The sequence below is a fragment of the Harpia harpyja genome, chromosome 19 (genome assembly GCF_026419915.1).
Source record: "Harpia harpyja isolate bHarHar1 chromosome 19, bHarHar1 primary haplotype, whole genome shotgun sequence".
NCBI classification, from domain to species: Eukaryota; Metazoa; Chordata; class Aves; order Accipitriformes; family Accipitridae; genus Harpia; species Harpia harpyja.
The window spans coordinates 249,149-255,352 of record NC_068958.1 but is presented as its reverse complement, the minus strand read 5'-3'; the positions used below and the strand labels follow the sequence as shown (position 1 = coordinate 255,352).

General features: G+C 35.5%; 1 protein-coding gene across 7 annotated transcripts in view; it reads left to right on the top strand.

Annotated features, from left to right (window-relative positions):
- Positions 1–6,204, top strand: part of RALGPS1 (Ral GEF with PH domain and SH3 binding motif 1) — a 133,613-nt gene that overhangs the window by 72,078 nt on the left and 55,331 nt on the right. The window lies entirely within an intron of this gene.

Here is a 6,204-nt window from a genome sequence, read left to right as displayed (position 1 = left end):
TTAAAACAATCTAATGAAGATTGAGAGTCCGCAACTTGGGTTTTTAAATATTTTATAACGTTTGCTTGCTACTCGCATTAGTAATGTAAAGCATGTTTCTTATTTGATTGCCGTGAATTCTTACCATTTCCCTAGAACCTTTCTAAAAATTTGCTATTACAGAACTTTCTGTGTGTAGAATACTTCTGGTTATTGGCTATCACCTCTGGTTTTAAAGAAGATTTTTTGAATTAATGTAAAATTTGTCTTTAAGGTGTATTTATAACTCACTGGGAATGTTGCAAAGAAATTACCAAAATTAGAAGTGAAACTTCACAATGTAAAGCTGTTCACTTTTTTAGCTACCTTTCATGAACAGTTCAGCAAACCAAACTGTTGTTTCACTGTTGGTGTATATCATAGCCATCTTTAGAAAGCTACACCATACTGAAATAATGTACTTGTTCATAGTTTTTCAAGCAGTTTTAAAGATCTTTGCGTTTTGAAAAAACAGAAGAAACCAATATGAGAACACTTAGATTAATCAAAAGAGGTTTAAAAATACGGGATTAAAACAAACTCGATTCCTATTCAAGTTAAAACGTGGACAAGTAGTGGCTATTCTAATAATTATTTCCATCTTACAAGTGAGTGTCTACTATGTCAGAAAAAAACACATCTAAATATATTACACTAGGAATTCAGTATGCCTTGGGCTTAAGTTTCTTGTACTTTTACTGTATGGCCTGGGATTCCTACAGGGAATATTACCGCCTCTTAATTAGTTACTGTTCTTACATTATTATTTTCTAATTTAACTCAAAAGCTTGCTCCTTTCTGTATGTAAAGAGAGAGGACACACAACTAGGGACTGCAGTGGTCATTTCAGTGCTATTAAGTAGTGTAGTCTGGATACTTAGCATTAAAGCAGTCTAAAGCTTTTCCAATGCACTATTAGAATTATTATAATAATTAATATTAATTATTAATAATATATTAATTGGTGCATAATTAATATATGCACTATTATTATATTCAGTTTTATACTGAAAAAGCTGGTTTAATTGAACCAGAATGTGATAATTCTATTCATTTTTGACAGATTTAGCAATAGGCCCATTAAATTTTCTTTCAACTTGCATATGATTCACACTCCTTCATTCCCAAGGCGCCTTTTCAGCTTACAGCTGTAGAGAGTTTCTCGAGGGAAGCGGGGAGCAGGAAGAGTGCAGGGTGCGGGTTGCTGTGAGTGTTTGCCAAGATACTGAGGTGGCTATTTCCTGTGCTGATCAATTTCTCAAATTCCTGACTACTTACAGAGCTAGGAAGGTGATTCCCTACCTAGATTACTACTTGAGTGTTTCATTTTCATTTAAAAATGAACACTTTCAGATTCTTTGCTTTTGTAGAAAAATACAGGTTCCTAACTTGCTGTTATGCCCCAGAGCACCAAGATTCTTGGAAATACAAGAGTTCCCAAGGATAAAGTTCTTTATTTAGGACCATATTTATAAATCATCCATAACCACTTTTAAGCTCTTTAACGTATACTTAAGCTCCATTGATTTTAGGGTACTTAAATAAGTGCAGTTAAATGCCTAAAAATTTTAACCAATGAAGGAGACTAAGTAGAGACTTCTCTTGTGATGTGTTTTTTAGTCATTAATGTTGTCTTACGGATAATCATGTTATAAATAAAAATATTTGAAAGATCAAAAATAGCCAAACCCTTTTGCTTTGATCGTCGTCTTTTCTGAATAAGAAACAACATATTATTACACAGATAAACCTTACGATTAAGTACTGAGTGCTTTTTTGTCTTTTTAAAGCTGTCGGAATAGCTTGTTCCTGGAAACTTTTGTATATGGGTCATTCCAAATTTTGTATCACAAAGCCGCCTTATTTCTTCAGTCTGTTGCAGGTTTGTCTATTGGGAAAAATAAAGTTGCGCCAACTTGATAGGTGACAGGAAGCTTTTATTTGGATGTGCCAGGTGTTCGTAGGATATCTGAATTGTTTGGATAACACTAGGTGTTTGTCCTTTGGGAAGGCTTGAAGAGAAAATTGGAATTAGCTCTCGTGGGCATTCTGCTTGGACCAAATGGGAATGCCTTTTCCTTGGATTTGTAATACTATGCAGCAGAGTTCATTGCTTTTGTTAAAGGCTTTAGGCTGAATGACGTGATTTCAAAACATTTCGTAGTTGTTCCATTTGCTTTTGATACTAAGAATTTCAGAGATCAGCTTATATTTAAATCCCTGATTGGAGAATAACAGATCCTACTAATAGCAGGATACTAATAGCCAGTTATTTCTGGCTGTGAAAGCTGACAGTTGTCTTCACCAGAGTAATTCAGTCAGCAAGGAGTGGTCTAATGTTAGACTTGGCTTTGAGAACTGGTGAAAATACTGTAAACAGCTGGTCATAGAAGTTAACTTTGAGTCAGTGATCAGAGCTCAAGGTAAACAAAATAGATAAGAATGTGCCAATCTTAAAAAGGCAAACTTTGAGAAATCAAACTGATTAGTTTTTCAGACAGTGTGCCGTTCAATTGCTGAATTCATTTGCCACAAGATCTTTTGAAACCAAAAATTAAAATTAAAAAAGTGTGTGTGGAGGAATAGCGGGAAAAAGAAAAAGTGAACAGGCAGATTCAGAGCAAAACGTTGTAAAGAAAAAATACCACCCAGACTTAAACACAAAAGTGTTTATACAAGATCTGTCTCAGGAAGTCCCTAAACCACACAGCTCACTGCTGACAGGAAGCTACATCTGGAAAACAACTATTGTACCTTTGCCTTTTTCCTATATTCTTTTTCAAAGCATTCTGTGTTTTCTGACACTGGATAGTATATATTTTAAAATGTTGAAATGAATCATTATTACAATATTTAATCTTCTGTAATATTTTTTTCCTGATTCATGGGAAAAGCATTAGGAAATAGTTGGGGTTTGGGGAAAAACGAAAAAAAAAAAATACTGGCCGTTCTCTTGAGAAAATCTGGTTTGTTCAGAGGGAAAGCTTTGCTAGGAAGCTCTAGACAGCTTCAGAACTTTTTAAATTGTTTCAGTGGGTAAGAGAATGATTTGCACCTGTCAGAGGTGATTTGGGGCATAAATTCCTGAACATAATTCCATCTGAACTGCTGGTAACTTTTTCTTTCACACACTGGTATCTTATTTTGAAAGTTGCTTGGTTTATGCTGCACTTATTTGTCTTGGTTATCTATATTAGGCTTCATTGCTACAGTGACAAAGGTGGAATGATTAATTCCAGTGATCCATTAGGGTGAGGTTATTCAGGAAACACCATGGGATTGTTTCCTTCTTTTAGTTTTGGGATGGCTAAGTACGAAGCAATGATAATACTTTATTTGAGTGGCTGAAAGTGAGTTAGTTGAGTTAAGCAGGTTTCTTTGGTGTTCAGGTAATAGTGACTTTGAGAAGTCTCAAGTGTTTAGAGACACCCTTGAGTGGCCTTTTTGATTAGCAGCCCTGCTTCTAGAAGATTTTCTCTTGAGGTCACCAGTGTGCTTGAGTGAAGAAGAGTAAAACTTTATATAGATCAGCAACAGTCTCTGTTTGCATGAGATGCAACATGATGGTAGGCTGCTCAGTTGAGGATTTGATATATCAAAAGGTAAGAAAGAATGTCTTTAGGAATTTGTTTTCTTTGAAGCACTTTAAATCAGCTGTAAAACTGAAAAGTCAGTTCACTGAAATTGTATTACTTTCATTTCCTTTAAAACTTGTGAATTCTTACCATGCTGAAATGTCACTGTAGAAGCACTAGTATTTCTAGCTGTCTCTGCCTAGCACTGGTAGAAAATGCCTGTCTGTCATATTGGGTCACTATTATATTCTTTGTATTCTTAACAGGACTGATGTTACCCCTTAGTTTAGTTTAAAGTCTCTTTGGAGAATAGGACTCTCTACAAAGAAAGGCTGCCATGGTAGACCTGAGAAACCATGGGAAGGTTAATGAAGTTTGAAAAGGCTGTTCTGTAGCTGTAACACTCATAGAAGTAATACCACTGCAATTAAAAGCATTGGCACTTTGTTAGTGACGTATCCTTCACAGGAAGACTATTTCTTTTCCTTTATTTCTAGAAAAAAATTCAAAACTGTATAGAACAATGTTAAATATGAAAAATGAAGTGCAATTTAGTGATTTAAGTTAGCAGAGTGCTCTGCCTGAGGTAAACGTTTCAGTGTTGAGCTTTTGATTAAAGAAGCAAATTACAGTTATTCTTCTGATCAGCAAATGAAGCTCAGGAACAGAAAAACTTCCATCCAAAACTACTCAGTGAATTAAACTCAATTCACAAATAGTATGGGGAAGACTAAAATCCCATTTTTTTACTAATTTATTGTTTGGTGAAAATAATTACTTAACTCCAAGCTTACTCTTTCTTATTTCATGGTTGTTAATACTTAAAAGAATTGAAGAGTTAGATTGAACATTTTGAGACACATGTACTTATCTTGTGCTTTGGCTTTGTTCTTAATCTTTGTTCTTATGACTCAGGACACAAAATAGATATGACTGAGAAAGAAAAATGTAAGCATTATACAATCACATTTGTGGATAGAGCTATAATGAGGAACAGGCCGTTGTCACACACTTGGACCAGGGAAAAGACTGATTCTTTCTAAACTCATCCAAGAACTAGAATGCTCACAGCTTCCAGTTTACCAGCTTTCTCAGAGAAAACTTCAGTGAAAAAAAGTAATTTTTTTTATGCGCCCAGTGAATCTTCAGTAACTTGCCTTATATATCTATTTTCCTTTCTTCTGTTTATTTATTGTAATCTTTCACTTCTAACATATCATAATGCTGTAGTATAGCATCTAGTATAAGATACTTTTGAACATCTCAATTAAAGATCTGCATTTCAGAATGTACAAACGTATGCAGGTTGATAGGGTAGAGTGAACGAGCAAAAATGCTTAGTGGAAAGGAAGCAAGATATTATATGGCCTGGAAAGGATTTTTGTGTTTTAACTGTGAACCTTTTGTTAATAGAGTTTTCTAAAGACTGTTTTACTTATTAAAAATACTTAATTACAGAGCTAATAAGAGACAAGAAAACAGCTCTTCTTGTACTAATGACTGCATGAAACAGATGTGGGCTTCAGGCTTAAATATCAGTTGGCTGTATGAATGTTTCCTCATTTCTTACAGCTCTCATTAATGGGACTAACTCAGGAACTAAGTCAGGTCTAGAGACATGACACGCTTTGTGCGGCCATAGTTAAGACCAGAAACAATTTGATGAACCACCCAAATGAGCAGCTCGAGGAAGCTGCCTTGTTAAAATGTATTCTTACGGATTTGATGCATCTTTTTTCTGTATGTTAGTCTCGGTTAAATGTTGGTTTTCATTGATACTGATTACAGCTTTTCTGTAACAAAACACATGCACCTTATTACAAGATGCCCATTTATTCTTTGACTCCAAAAACTGAGAGGGAACTTTAGGGTGGGATTGGATTTTGACTAAGCTAGACCTCTAGAGCGAAAGGGGTAGACTAGTGTTTAATTTACTACTTAGATTCTTTTTGCTGTTCCTGTAAATTTTGTGAAAATAATTGTTTCCTTTTTGGTGCACACGTTAAAAGTAAAATTTATTTCACTGCGTTAAGAAAGAACATGTTCTTGTACTGTGCGTGTGTTTTGTTTGCATGTGCCGAAATGATTCTCCACAGCATACTTAGGTTTTACCTAAACACATATTTTACAAATAGCATTTTTCACCTTCATATTACTGTCAAAAGTATAGTATTTAGTAAGGGCATAATTTGCTAAAGTACCTGTCACAATTGGTATTCCCTACATAGGTTTCTGTCAGCATGCGCACAGTACAGTACACAGGCCAGTTCCATAGCCACATCAGCAAGTTACAGGGGATAGGAAGAAAATCACATAGAAAATGGGGCCTCAGGAGGTTCAACCTCCTACTCAATGCAGGGCTAACTGAAGAACTGGATTAGGTTACTCAAGACCTTGTCCAGCTGAGTTTTGTAAACCTCCAGAGATGGGGATTCACAGCCTTTCTGGGCAATGGTGTAGTGCTTGACCCCTCTTAAAATGGTTTTTGAGGGGTGGTTGGTTTTTGTTGTGTCGTCCATCTGTCTGTCCCTTCCACCTTCTAATTGGAATTTCCGTTGCTACAGTTTGTGTCAGTTGCTTCTTGTCCTGTCACAGTGCATCGCTGAGAAAA